Below are 15,509 nucleotides of genomic sequence, written 5' to 3' on the forward strand. Positions count from 1 at the left end.
ATAGAACTGCTGCTGATATTCACACTATTTTACCCAAACTGGAGCACCTTTACCTCCAATATACTTTTAACAACTGGAATCTCTTGTTTTCTCCATTTTCTATCCCATTTCTGCTTGATACTTCTCACTATGAACCACTTTCCCTACCAACACAAAGCATCATCTATTAAAAGAACAACAGGGGGACTTGCAGTATAAAATGGAAGAGTATGACTTACTTCCCCCCCCTTTTTTCTACCTCATAAAAACATATCATATACTGCTGTCTTTTGAAGACAATTTATGTAAAGTGAGACACTGGTCTAATGACAGTTTATGATGGGGCGAGGGAGGAAGTATCCAAGTAATTTAAAGTTCCCAAATGTGCATTTTGAACATATTAGTAATCTACTACATGTATTTTTACAGAATCACATCCTCAAGAAGTTTTACTGAATCTGGGCGCAAAAGTGCAGAGAATCTGACTTTCCTTCTCGTCCTGTGAGGTGCTGCTTGCAGAACATATTCCAGGTCACACTGGTGATACACTGCATGAAATTTTACAGGGCTGTTCCTCTACTACACTTTTCTGGCAGAGAGAGGCCTTCAGTTTCCAGAACAGTCAATTACCTTTCAGAAGCACTAAATTCACATGTACATATTTGTACATATTCATCAGCATTTACTCATGTATAATCTCTCACGAGAATTAATATTATTCCCCTACAATTGCAAAACTTTCATCATCCCATCCAAACTGATACTTACCTATGGCAACCCTGTTTATAGGACTGCCTCATTATATATAATTTCAGGTTTCAATTGGAAACTGTTTTATAAAAGTGACAAGAACCGCAGTAATTTCTACTCCTGCTCTGTCTTTTCTGACTTTCGGCAGAATGCATGAAACTGATGTCAGCAACAGGTTTCAACGGGAACCAAAAAGCTCACCGTACATGTGTGGATCTTGAATGAGTAATCTATGCATGACTTGCAAACCTGAACTAATTAATTGTCCTAAATTTGTTAATCTCAACCATAAAATATTTAATGCACCATGGTGCCACTATAAAAATGCTCGTTCTCATGTATCAGAACAAATAATTTATTTTTCTCAGAATTAAACTGTCCTACTTCCAGTGGCCGTTCGCATACAATTACAAATATAAAATCAATCCCAAGCACAGAAGAGAACTCAGTATCTGACACTGAACACACTCTTCTCCCAGACTTGAATTAGTAAAACAGAATATTGCATTAACACATTCACTTTTTTCTGGCTACATACACTTCTCATATATTTTACATACCCTTCAAGAGCAGATACATTCAGTTTATTATTAAATGGAAGTGGAATAGATACATACACTTCATTTCTTATTATTATTTATGCATTTGCCTATATTTTGGCATGAGAAGCATGATCTTTACTACCATAGCATAAGCAGAAATCTCATTTCAGTGAAAACACACCTGTAGTTTACTGTATGTACACATAAGGAAAGCACATGAAAGAGCTAAAACAGGTGACTTTGACTAGGAACCTTAATGTCCCTGGGCTCCTTCCAGAGCAAGTGGAGAAGAAAATACTCTACCAGAGTGCGATTTGGTGGATGAATCACTGTTAAAGAAAAGGTATTTTCTCCACATCCTTAAAAAATTCATTAATATGAAAGTTAGCATCTGCCTTTAATTCAAAAACTGCTCTGAAGTCACTTGAAAACTGTTCATTTTCTTCTCTTTTCTAATGGTTTCTGAATTCTTCTCAGTATAAATCTGCTTCATTAGGACTAATCTCCTGCTAGAAGGTCAGCTCTAACATTAGAAATGGTGTTCCCAGCTAAGAAAAGCAACTCTTCCATCCACTGACCAAAGACACTAACTTAGCCAGATAATTGCTTAATTTTTTTTTCTCTAAACAGACTGTAAAATTAACTTTTAGATCCGTATTAAGTAAATACTTAATTGGTTAGCTGAGGATTACAACCGTGTCCCCCAGCCCTTGTTTTCATTAAACTGAAAACTTACTCATATATGAAGATTTTATAGCAGTGTAAGAGGTATCCTCCATAATCCTAGTTTAGAAATTGAACCAGTTTAATTAAATATGTGTCTTTAAACTGACTGCTACAAAACACAGCATGGTACTCTTAATCAAATTTAGACCTGTTCTATTCATATACCCCCTACAGAAACAAAAGATACCGCAGCCCATATTTATATCTACTTCAGAGCCAGCTCAAGGCTTCTGAGCAGTGCAAACAAAACTGATTTTTGCCCTCTCCTCAAAGATGTGTCCAAAGTAACTTCTCAGGGCAGGATGGAGCTGTTATTGCTCTGGTATGAACAGGCAGATTTGCCCCATCCCGCTAGTTCTCCTATTATTGAGGCTTTTTGCTAAACTAGCCAACTCTCTACTCTGCCCATGCCAAAGGCCAGCGCTGAGAATCTGTTTTTAAATTAAATTAAATAAATTAAAAGCACTGCCACTAAGAACAAGACCTTAAAAACAATTTTACTAACAGTCCATCTCTGAACATCTCTGAAGCATCTCCCTCATAGCTGACTGTTAAGGCAAGTCCCCTATACAAACCTCTACTCAAACAAATCAAAACCTACTGAACGAGACATTGGCTTTCCCAAGATCCTGCAGACTCATTTCAGGTAAAACAGGGACCACCCTGCCAGGGCCCAGGAGACCTCAAATTGAAATTACTGCGCTACAGGATGTGATTTTATTGGGATTGTATTTCGTAAAACTCTGTGCTCCTTGCAGAAAGTATAAAATGCTGTCAAATTCCACTGGACATTTAAGACTTTTCAGTTTCTCTAAGAAGATGCTCACAAACAAAAAAGATGGGCTTACACCTTCTCTGCTGTTTACCAGACTAATACAGTGCTAATACAGTATACACTTTTCCTTGTATTTTGACTATACCCCTTCAAAGGATCAAATACTCCTACATGATGCATAATTTTAAATAGTGTATGATTTTTTTACTTGAAGAGATTTTGCAGCAGTGAAGAACACTATCCTTATAGAGTAACTTTGACTTGTAGTTTTCAGGCAATTCACTTCCCTGAAATATAGGTAAATACCCTGTTCCTTAAACAGAAGGACACAGAATACACTCCCGACCACAGAATATGCTTTTGCTTTGTCATCAGGATTTCTTTTTATTTAAAAGAACAACAGGAAATGGGGGAAAAAAAGACTTCTGTTAAAGGACAATTCGCTGAAGGGTCTTTTAGCTGGCAATTGTCAGCACTGCTCAGGGCCAATGGATCAAATTTAACTCTAAAAAGTGTTGATGGTTGTGTGAGTCATCACAGTGGGAGCAGGCGCTCTGGGCCAATTTTTGGTGTTACCACTGGCTTTAGGAACTGGAATCTTGGTGAGCAAAGATTTGCTTGGTATTTGGTGCACTGGGTAAAGCGGCAGTCTTAAAATCACCTGCCTCCCAAGCAGCTAGTAACCCAGCAGGAGGTTACTAGGAAGAGAAAGTAATTGTCCTTTGTGCCTCTGAAAATAGCCAATATTAATGGATCCTCTTGTGGATTACCAGTGTCTCAATCTACATTTGCAGCTCAGAGAAAAAGGGAGAGGCTGAAGAAGACAGAAAATAAAGCTGTCAGAAATATTAGAGGAGACTCTCCTCAAGCTGTCATGAAGCATATGGTCTCCTCATCTAGAAACATGTGCAACATAAAGCATGTATGCTCAGTGAACAATAAAAATTTGTTCAGACAATGCAGTTTACATATAGAGAATATAGTGTGTAGACGCCTGTGTATGTGTGTATGCGTGTTGTAGATGAGATCTGAGCTGCAGAGAAAGCACTGCAAGGATGACAATCTTACACCTTCCTAAGATGTCCATTAGTGGAGCAAGTAACACACAGACTTGAGCTGCTTCAACAGACTGTACACACATAATCCGAAATCGACTTTTTCTGTAGTCTCCACTCTCCACAGAATACCAATGAACATGCAGATTAATCATACAATAATTAGAGGTAGGACATGAATCTAAGGTTTTGGTCTTGACCTGAATTTTCTTATCTGTTACTAAATTTCACAAAGGGAAACAGATTTGGAATTTAATTCCCCTAGTCCTACAGTTTGGTCACTAACCTGAAAGGAAGCTTTTTTGATCTGGTCCAAGCATGCCTTGAAAAAGGCAGAAAGCTCCCAAAAGCTCCCAACACTTCAGTGATGCTGAAAAGGAGCTTGTTCTTATTTCAGGCTTAAACTAGTATGCTGTCTAAACCAAATTTGGATTTGAACTTGACTACGCCATGATTATCTCTGATGCCTTGAAGAAAGGAAGAATGTAAGGAAAACTGAGATTATAAAAAAAAAGTTTACAGTACAGGAGAGTTCACAAACTTTACAAGAGCCACTCCCACGATTTAAGGCCCAGTTGCCCACTTCCTTTACAAGCAGCCCTCCCACTGCCTTCAGTGGGAGGATGGCTTTGCCTGTTCAAGGAACATGCGAGTGTTTTTATGTAGAAAACGGGGGAAAAAAACCTTCTTTGCTAATAGGAAAAAAATCCTTATAATGATACTAATCTATTTATAATGGTCAAAAAATATGACAGCTTACAACAGCGTCACAGCAGTGCTTTGGCAATACTTTAGCATACTGTTGTATTTTTAGAAGGACTGTTCATTTACTTTCTCCTAAGTGCTGGAATTCTTATTTTTCAACAAACGCTCTCTTTTTTGGTATATCCATATGTCAACATCACAGTATTTTATATCAGGGTAAGTATGAACCGCAGGCAGAAACAAAGCTCCCGTATACATGTTGCATTACAGCAGCACTGTCAGAGATGCCAAGTCTCAATTTCCTCCTATGCTTTATGTAGTGATAGTTAGCTACACTACTTATAAACCTTCTTGGAATGTAGTGGTATATTTTTATGATGAGTAACAGAGAACTGCTGTTTCTTAATCCTGAACACTAAGGAACTATCTCATTGTAAACAATATATCTGACAGTTTAATGATATTGCTCAACCTAACTGGTTTTGGCAAGTAGTACATAAGATAAAGGGGCAGCAATACGTATGTTTAAGCACTTTTCTATTTTCTCAGCATACAGACCTCAGAAGTGTATCTTACCATTTCAGAATTCATTAGCAAACTGCCTGCATGCTTAACTGAAAAACAGTAAGCGCTCTGTAACTCTCACCTGCTACTACAAGATCATGACAACAGGACAATTACAGTCCTTAAGAACTTCTACAACTTGAGCTCAAACGCATATAGACAAAATTTATATGCTTTTATTTTCTTTCCAAAAAGCATATATTAGCTTCTGCCACTTACAAAAACTTATACTAGGCTAAATTAGATACATGTGCACACACATGTTAACCCAATTAACTTGAAACAGTCAATTCATCTCAAATGTCCATCTGTTTACAAAAGACACTTGCAGCTTTCAAGTCGTGTACTCCTTATAGTGTAACTCTCAACCCAAACAGTTTAAGTTCAACCAGAAAGCTCTGTTGCAAGACTTCCATACATAATGGACATGTGTTTATCAGGTTCTCATGTTCAAATTATATCAGAATAGACATGCTATCCATTCACAAAATGCAAATTGATGGCAGCCTTTGCCTTTTCAGCTGGAGGAGCCTCATAAAACAAAGCTGGCTATAACCTTGCTAGATGCTATAGCTAAATAATACAAAAACTCTCCCCTTGCAATCCCAATTTTATAGTTGTAAATAGTATATTCTGCAGGATGAAGAACCCATTTCTGAGGCAGTAATGTATTTTCTACCACTGGGAAGGATTAAGGGGATATAAAAGTAGCAGCAGATACAGTAGCCTTTCTCAGGTAAGTTTCAGGTGATAAAATATTCTGATAAGGAACTGTGTATGAGCTCCTGAAGTAAAAGAATTTGATTTTAAATCTTAGCAGCTCACTTCAGCAAGGCTGTAGGCAGCTAGCTTTATTTAAATTGGGAGGAGGGAGAACAGGACACATTATCTCATAGTTTTACAATGGGAATAAAACATCTTTTTTTAATTTGAATGAAAGTTAATACCCGATTCTTTGACAGGGATGGAGCAAAATGGATCTTTATAAAAAAAATCACTTCCTCTCTAATTTTAAGATATTGTAAACTTTCCTTTTGCAAGAGTTAAGCAGCAGCAACAATAACGAAAGCTACCTGTAGCAGCGTGCGATACTAGACTCTCAAAGAAAACAGTTCTCAACAGACCCCGTGCTCTAGTCCTCCTGGGCACCCCTATTCTATTGTTGCTGTTGATGATGATTGAAATGTTGAACGCCTCCAAATCTCCCACGTGCCTATTTCGTTGGCCTGCTGGTTTAAAAAAAATGCTAGAGGCCATTATTCATGAGCAGTAAGAAAACAAATCACTCTTAGACCTACTCCTCTTGCAGATTCCCACACTTATTACCCAAAATCCCACAGCTTTCTATTGGTTCTACCCTTGACCAAAGTACAGCGCGGAGGCAGCATGCCATCCCCTGGGAAAATCCGATCACGTCCCTCTCGACGAGCTGCGCTGGTTATTCTAGGATCGCAGTTGCGTTAGAATAAAGTCCCTTAACTTTTCCGAAAAGGCAGAGCTCGCTCCCACCGCCAGTGCCGGGGCCATCCCGATTGGGGGGGGGGGGGGCGGGAGAGGAGCGAGCGCAGCACGCCGGGCATTGGCTGGGAGAGGATCTTCCTCCCTGACCTGTTTTCTTTTTGAGAGGAAAGCAGCCGAAATGAGTGAAGCGAGAGCGTTTAATCTATTTCGGAGAGCCGCCCTCCCGCTCGAGGAGCGGCGAGCCGTGCGAGCTGCACGGAACATGCCTCTCGGAAATATGTAAACAGCCTCGTCCCGCCGCCCTCCCGGTGCGAGCGGGCCGGCTCCCCGCGGACCGACACCCGCACCCCGCCCCGGCCCGGCCCGGCCCCGCTGCCCGCCCGCCCGCCCGCCCGCCCTGCCGGCGGGGGCCGCGGCGCAGCGCCCCGCAAGCGGCCCCTGCCCGCGACCCCGGCAGCGGCGCTGCGGCGGTCGCTCCGCGCTCACGCCCGCACGCAAGTAGAGGCAATTACAATAATTTAAAGCTTCCTGTCTGCGCGCTCCGCCAGGATCCGCAGGGGCGAGCCATGCCCGGGCACCGCGCGCAGCGCAGCCTCCCCGCGCTGCCCGCCGCCCGCCGTCGCGGGGAGGAGGGGGCGGGACGAGCCGTGCCAAACTTTGGGAGGTGTGCGAGCGCCCGGCGGGCGGCCCGGCCGCGCTGACAGCCCAGCCCGGCCCGCCGCCGCGGCTGCCGCCGCCCCCGCCGGGGGTCCCGGCGCCGCCTCCCCGCCTGGCCGGGCCGCCGCGGCGGGACCCCGGGGCGCGGGAGCAGCCCGCTGCCCGCGCCGGCAACAAACAACAAAGTTAAAACGGTTCTGTTCGCGCACCTACCCGCTCTCTTTAATGTCTCCTCCGGGCGCGGGGTGCTAAGTGATACACTGGCTGGGGTGGGGGAGAGGGAGCGATGTGGGGAGGGACCTGGAGATGGGTATTTGGTTGATCTCTTCCTTTTCCCCCCCCCTCCTCTCCTCCCCCCCCCTTCCCTTTCTCTCTCTCTCTCTCTTTCTCTCAAGGACGAGGTGAAATCCCTTTGCTGGTCATGAGGCGGCTTCACAGACAAACAACACAATGCGAGTGCAAATAACAAAAGGCAAAAAAAAAAAAGAGGGAGAGAGAGACTGGGAACAGTGGGGGAGGAGAAGCTCTCTGTGCGATGTCTGGCCACCGCAGACACCCCGGGAAGGAGGAGGAGGAGGAAGGCGAGGCGGCGGCCGCGGGGAGGGGGGTGCCGGGAGTCCCCCTCGCACTTCAGGTCTCTCCCGATCCCCCCCACCCCCCGCCCGGCAGTGGAGCCGGACTGCCAGGGGCGCGACCGTTACCCGCCCGGTGCGCTGTAACGGTCACCGCCGCCATCGCCTCCCTGAGGGGGGTGGGGGCGTCCGATTCAGAGAGGGGCAAGGAGGGATGGAAGGAGGGAGGGGGGAGGACCGAGTCCTCCCCTCCTCTTCTCAACTTCTTCACAAAGCAGGAATTGCTGCTGCTCCCTGGGAAATCGTTACCTGAGCCCCCCCTTCCAGGGCAGGTCCCCCCCCCATTTGCTAAGAGCAAACATCCGAGAGTTGTGCGTGTCCGTGCGCCCGCAGGAGCCTCCCGTAACGCCAGCAACTGTCAGAGCGGTGCAAGCGCGCGGCGCGCACACACGGCTCATCCGAAACCGCCGCTGCGGCCGGCCTCTTCTTTTTATTTTATTATTTCCGCCCCCCCCCCCCGCGCCTTTCCTCAGCCTCCTTTCTTAATTTTCGGCGTGCACGGCTGGATGCGGTCCCCCGCATGCGTATTTTTAGGAGCCGCTCGCAGGAAAACGAAAGCAAAACTGAAGTTTGGGGGGGGGGGGTCTCTGGCCGCTCTCCACAGGCGGAGGGGCAGGCAGCGCCGAGGCAGCCGCGGCGGTTGGGGGGCCGGCGCGGAAGCGCGGCCACACGCTCTTTAGGAGGAGGTGGTGGGTTTAAAAATAATCGCCGTCGCTGCCGCCGGCACCGGCGGGCTCCGCGGTGCCGTGCTGCGAGAGGTGGCGGGGCGGGAGGGAACGGAACGGGACGGCGCGGAGGGGGCGCAGCCGCCCGGCCCGGCCTCTCCCGCCGCGGCGCTGCCTTACGGAGTTACCTCAGCCCGGGGCCGGGGCTGGGGCTGGGGCCGGGGCGCGGCCGCCCCCGCTCACTTGAAGCAGCTGCGGTCTCCCCTCTGCGGACGCAGCAGCCTAAAATACGCGCCCCGCACGCGGTGGAGGCCGGGGAAGTTCCCTCCTGTCACCTTTCCCCCAAACTACAGCGCGGGGGGGGAGACTGTCCCTGCGTCTCCCCTGCACCTCGGCGTTACCTCTTCCTTATTTCTGCCTTTTTTTTTTTTTCCTCAGCCGCTCATCACCGAGCGCTGCCGCGGCTCTGGGCTCCCCCCACGCTGCCCGCCGGGCACCGGTGCGGGACCCGCCGGGGGCCCCGGGGACCCCGCGGGTGTCTCCGGGGCTGGGAGCGCCTCTCAGCCGGCGTTTGTTCCCTCTGCACTTAAAAACAGCAGCTTGCAAGCAAATATGCGTCCTGGTAGCATGCAGCCGTGCTTGCACGCCCGCCACCCGCCGTGCACTGGCGTGGAGGGAGAGGCGAGAAGTGGTGCATCTTGCAGCTGCAGCTCGGAGGGGAAGGAGGGAGCGGGGAACTGGCTCTGATTAATAAAGTCGCATTTGCGCTTTGCAAATAAGGTATCTCTCTCTTGTTTACTTACGGGGTCTTTTATTTTTTAATTGACTGTTTTGTACACGTGCTTTTATAAAGTGGTGAGGCAGGCTAGACGGGATTTGTAAGTGGAGAGTGGGAAATGCAGAATTACGTACCCTGAGCCAAACTGTTCAAAGAAGAGTAAGTTCGGTTATTATTCATCTCCACGAGGGAAGCCTTATCTTCTACAAATATTTGATACTGGGACAAGTCCAATAATTAACAGAACAATCAAACAATTTCACTGCCTTCTCAGGGATTTAAAAAGTCATCATCTGGAATTCATGAGCATTACACCCTTTTCTTCTGCTTGGATGCCTTATTGTATATGATCTTTTCAGAGTGTGTGTGTGTGCGCATGCGTGCGTGCGCGTCCCTAAATGATTTTACTCTTTGATGCCAGAAGATGCAAACCATTAACAGCACTGTTAATATTCACAACTGCTGATTCAGTGAGACCTCTCTATCAGACTGGGGAGAGAGGGCTGTAAAAAAGACTGGAAAAGGAAAAAGATGTTTTTGCTTCCTCCCCACCTATATGGTAGGAATTTCTCCCAGGGAGGGGGGGGGGGAAGGGAGCTGTGCAGGTAACTCACTGCTGCCTTGTGCTAGCCGCACTAGCCAGCACTGTTGAGAACTGAGCCATGATAGTGTCAGTCCTTCCCCACTCAGTCCTGTAACTCCTGCTACAGGAGAGGTGCCAGAGGGGGTGAGGAATGGGACTCCATCCTACCACAGCTTTTCTTACCTGCTTCAGGCCTGTGGTGCCCAGGAGCCAGCCTGGCTTTCGGGACTGGCTTGATGCCCAGCAGCAGCGAGCCAGGCAGGCTGGACTGGTAACGGCCCGCAGCCTGCTTGCATCCTGCCCTGGTCTCCCACAGAAATCCCCAAACTTGCCCCATCTCAATCAAATTCAGACATCTGAAAAATGTACCCAAATGTTGAACAGCAAAGTTTCACACTATGCTGCCAGGCTTTGGACCCATCCAGTTCTGCACGAGTTCTCTTACTGGTCATCAGAGGCACAAGTCTCCAGTTCCCACCCTCTTAGCCGGTTGCAAACCCCACTTCTGAGGGCAGGCAACCCTAGATCCTGACACAAATAATGAAATTGTTGGGTGTACAGCCCCTTTTTATCTCAGGTAATCCCAAGCCTAGGGAGCTACCTCCAAACTTCTTTGGGTTAGGCTGACAGAAGTATATCTGTCCTCCCCACATCCCTCAGAGCTCTTTTCTGTTGATACAAATCCCACCTATTTTTCTCATATGCGCTGCCCCATCTTTCCCTTCTAGCTTGATGGCAACTCTCCTTACAGTCTTGCTGAAGTTCCTTGCAGTTCAGAACAAGAAAGGACTTAAGGTTGTGGAGTCTGAAAAGAGTCTGGAGCAAAGAGAAAAAGCCAAATGCGGATGCATTTTATTTAAGATCAGAAGCACAATGGTATGAGATTGTATTATGCTCTCCACAGGAGCTGTATTTTTCTACTTCTGCAATAGGATGAAGGTGTTCAGTAGGACAGAGAATTACAAAAAAAAAAAAAAAAAAAAGCCCCCCTGGCCTAGTACCAGCTGCACTTGATTCTTTCTTAAATAATGAGGCCATTTCATCCCTTAAGGACTCTAACATCTTATTTCCAAACACCTCTAAAAACAGTAATTTTAAATGCTAACAATCATTTTTATTTTTTATTGTTGAGGATTCATTCTGTGCTTTTTTTCATTTATTTAAAGGAAGGATGTTACCATTTCTACATTGGCTCATGGCAAAATTTTCAGTCAAACAAATGCTTTTTAATACAACCTAAAGACATATCCTTATTTAGCTCTACGTATTTGAGAACACAGGATGTTGAATGTTAGTACACATGGGTTGGACACAGCTGGGAACAAGGCTTCAAGCAAGTTTTCCTCCTTGAATAGCCAAAGACAGCGCAAAAGAAAATTTTCAGTGTGACTTATCCAATGAAAAGTAGACTACTGTACAAAGAGAAAGGCTGCTTTTTTTTTTTTTTTTTTTTTTTTTTTTTTTTTTTTTTAATTTAAAACTTGCAAAGCTCTGGCTAACTTTCAGTTTCCTGACCCTGGGGAGGCTTGAGTCTGGTTCTGTTCTAGCCGAATTCACGGAACGCCACTGTGTTTGAATAAAATGTATCACTCGCCTTTACAAAGAGCAGTGTGCATCTATAAATCTATTTATAAACCTATCTATAAACCTGTTTAGTAAAGGTGGTTTACACACAGATCCACTTTCACTATTACATTTTTAGTCTTGGCTCCACAAGAAAAAACATATGGGTAGATCCTTCTGATTCTGCTTGTGCAGAGCTGCCCGGTCTTCAGCTGTCCCTGACTTCATGCCTACACTACTGTTCTCCATTACCTACCATGTGTGCCTTCCTGCCTCATCCTCCTAGAAAGTTCAGAGGACTCCGTTTTTCTGGTGCTTTGAGGCTGGTGCACTAGTTTTCACAAGAACAGGTGTAAAATACTATCTTTCTCACATGGAAATGGTTTATTCCCACATTTCAGGGGTATAAATGACTGCACTGAAGAATAAGGCCCAAGTCTGTAAAACAACATTATCTTTGTGCCAATGTAATCTAATTATCAAGATACTGTGATAACCTTAAAGCCACATCAAAATGAAGAAACTACTTAGGAACTTAAAAACATCTGTTTTCGTATCAGAGTGTATCAGCACTAGAACAGTCTATGTGGCCTTAATCAGACAAAGTATGGCAAGACTCTTGTCTTTTATGTTCAGAATGGCTTATCTGCTTCTCCATAGCAAAATTAGGGTGTTACTCGCACAGACTTCTGCTAGGAGGAAAAGCCTCTGTTATTTAAATTGAAGCAATCTGCTTCCACACAGGTCCTGTCTGCTTTCCTCTAGAGACAGCAGAGAATCTCAGCTATGATATTTCAAAAAGACATCCAAATAACTTTTTATGGAATCTAAAGTACACTGTTGTGTCCCTGAATAGGGCCATTTATCCAGTTTCTTGTTAGCTGGTTCCTCAAACTAAGTGATGGAAATGTGTTGCAGCAGTATGACTAAGAGTCTTAAATGTAGTTTAGATACCACATACAGGTCTTATTAAGTGAAGGAGGAATGTGTTTATTTTTAGTAGAAGGTGGGTACAAAATCTGCAAGAAATAGAAAATGTTGACTAAATTAAATGTTGACTGGTCTTCTGTACACTACTGCAGGCATATGAAAGGAAGAAAGAAAATGAAGCCAGTTGAAAAAGTGAAGATACCTGCTTTTAGTTGTCCATGCTGAGCAAAAATTAAATATTACAAGAATCCGTGAAAAGTTTTCAGCTTTAATATTGGATTAAAGGCCCAAGCAACACTCATCTATTGTACTACCATTAGTAACTCTTAGATTTCAGTGAGATTACTCACATATATAAAATTAAGCATAATCTATCAGGACACACAGATGAATAAAGACAGTCACAAGGATGGATTTAAGAAGCAGGCTGGAACTTCCCTAACACAATATTTTCACATGTCAGGCAGTTAAGTGGGCCCAGTGCAGGGATTACAAAGCTACAATTTAGGGCAAATCCTCCCTAATCTATCTCTAAAACCTGCTCGCATCTGAAGCCCACCCCTCAACCCCCCTTCAAAGAAGAAAGAAGGAGGTCCTAAACCCCAAAGCACTTCATTTAGGTTTGCTTCTTTCCTGGGCACAAATCCAATAGCAACGTTCCAGATTTCTTTTAAATTTCAGCCTTATCCCACACTGGACATTATCTAAAATTTTCAATAAATTCCAACAGATTAATAAATACATACATTCCAGCCTGTTCCATTTCCATAGCCAACTTTTCAGCCTACCTGTGCCTCCATGATGCTGGAAAGACCGTGAAAACATCGTATGCCTTCTCCAGCTATACCCTAATAAGAAAAAAACATACCTTTCTTGATCCCCAAATAAGTAATCAAGCGACAGCATCTTAAGACCATAGTTTATATGTCATGACACAGAGGGCGAGGAAATGCTGTAGGCTAGGGCGCAGAGACCCTCAAATCCCAGCTTCACTCATGCTTACCAAAATCAGAGAACCAGTGCAGGATCCCCGTTGCCATTCTCGCACATATATTCTGGCTGTCCCCTTTCTCTCTTGGCTCTTTACCCCACCACCAATTTAATTAATGGTGTTCTCCCTAGAGCCACTGCTGGGAACGTGGTGGTGGAGGAAGGACTTGCAGGATGAGAAGCCACATGGGTTTGCTTACTCACATACAGAGACCCGGGAATGTCTCTTGCATGGCTCAGAGGGGTGTTACTTAGGGCTAATTATTCAGGGCTGACCATTAGGACCATGCAAAGAGGGTACTTCCAGCCCCCCAAGTAATCCAATTCTCTCAGCACGGCACAGTGCTGGGCACAGCGTGCACATTCGGTTTGAGGGAGGACTGCAACATAAAGTTTTCAAAGTGATTAGCAGTTTTGGGTGCCCTAAGAGCTGAAGAAATTGTGGTTCCTCAAATGGCACCAGGTTTTCCGAGAACAGATGTGCTTCATTTTTTAAACCTAGCCCCATTTTCTAAAACTGGTGATCGACTGAGAAATGGAGGTAATCAGAATCATTTGTGACTTCTGAAAATAGAGGCCAGTTCCTGTGAGTAAGTTGTAGCAGGACTGAGCACTTAGTGTCTTATCAGTAGCACAGGAACAGGGATTTGTATATGCTGTTTTATTAAGATTAGTATCTCCACAGTGCTCCTAAAAAGAAAACAAAAGAAAAAAATGCTGTAAAAGGACTGAAAAGGTGACTCAATTTCCCTTTGTTGCTGAAACTCTCTAATTTTGGATATAATCAGCCCTTGTGCTACAGGATTCAAAAATTTTTTTCTGTAAAGGTGCAGTTATTAATATTAAATCTGCAAAGAAATTGGTGGGACTCTTTTTAAAGTTTAAGACAGTTGCAGTAGGTTTACCATCCAGCACTAAAGCAATAAATAGTACCTTCAAGAAAAGCAAACAAACAAAACAAAAACAAACAGAAATTAAGTGAAGTAGGAAAATCCCTAGCGAGAGATACCGTTCCTTACGAGAAAGTCTGCTCTGTTAACTTGTGATCTCTGATATACAATTTTGTGTAGAGCATTTTTCATGTAAAACTGTTTTCTTGCTTTCCCATCTTCCATAGAATAACACAGTTTCTAATGTCACTAAATTACTATCATAAAGACAAAGAGGAGAGTAGGCTTAAATGCAATAAGATGTGTCGTTTGTATTTGTAACAGGGCAATCATTGATTTAAAATTGGCAGTGGAGCTCCTTTTCTGAAATGATTGCTAGTTTAGAAAAGAACACTTTAAACCAACTAGCAACATCTAAATTTCTGGAGAAAGGCGTAGATTTAGCACCCATCTTAATGTGTGTTTTGACTATTAGACTTGCACACTCCTAAATGTGTGCACATTCTGTTGTACTGAGAGTTTCCTATAGTAATGCCCATAAGATTACTTTCCAGAAGAATCAGACTTGTACATCTATGTATTTTATCTTTAAAGAAAACAAAAAGTCTCAAAATTGTGTACAAATAAAATTCTCTTAGGAATGTAAAGCCTGTTTTACCTCTTACACCTGCTTATGTGATCACAGGTGTGCAGTGAAGGATAAGCAGTGCAAAATATTTTATATTCTGGTTTTACAGTGTGTAGGCATTCAGGCTGTTCACTACAAATGACTGCACAAGGTGAGAGGCACTGGAGAATCAGGCCCCAAAGATTTTCTATACTGGATCAGACCACTGGTGCATTAAGTGTGTCACCTCACAGCTGGATGCTCCAAAATGAACCTAGCTATCTGTGTAGTACTGTGGGAACTACTCTGGTAGTCAGGTTGCATCCAGGAGAGGAGACTGCATTTTGTCTTTTTTTTTTTTTCCCCTCAGTGTATCTAATCAGAACTGTCCTCATTTGTGACCAAATTGTTCAAGACTTCCTTAACATTTAACCAGAGTATCTGACTGGTTATGAAACAGGATGTAACACGTGGCATTAGGAATTATAAATAATAGCATGAGAAAAAATAAATAAATCACTTTCTTACTATTTTAATACACTCCAGTAGTATGAGAAAATAGTCCACAATATAAGAAACATGTAATAAGTATGCTGTAATTTACATTATGGTATTTTACACCACAGAGCTGTTTTGTGGAACTTTACAGCTGTATAT

At 44.1% G+C, this 15,509-nt stretch overlaps 1 long non-coding RNA gene across 2 annotated transcripts in view; it reads right to left on the bottom strand.

Annotated features, from left to right (window-relative positions):
* The window catches only part of LOC106488683 (uncharacterized), a 37,912-nt gene extending 30,459 nt beyond the window's left edge, over positions 1–7,453 (bottom strand). Inside the window, exon 1 of one of the 2 annotated variants that reach the window (XR_010885799.1) lies at positions 7,428–7,453. This is a non-coding gene — a long non-coding RNA (uncharacterized lncRNA). Of the gene's footprint in view, positions 1–7,069; positions 7,107–7,427 lie in introns of those variants that run through there. The other variant, XR_010885800.1, reaches the window with a different exon arrangement.
* Between the last annotated feature and the right edge of the window lie 8,056 nt (positions 7,454–15,509).

The sequence above is a fragment of the Apteryx mantelli genome, chromosome 1 (assembly GCF_036417845.1).
Source record: "Apteryx mantelli isolate bAptMan1 chromosome 1, bAptMan1.hap1, whole genome shotgun sequence".
In the NCBI taxonomy this organism is placed as follows: domain Eukaryota; kingdom Metazoa; phylum Chordata; class Aves; order Apterygiformes; family Apterygidae; genus Apteryx; species Apteryx mantelli.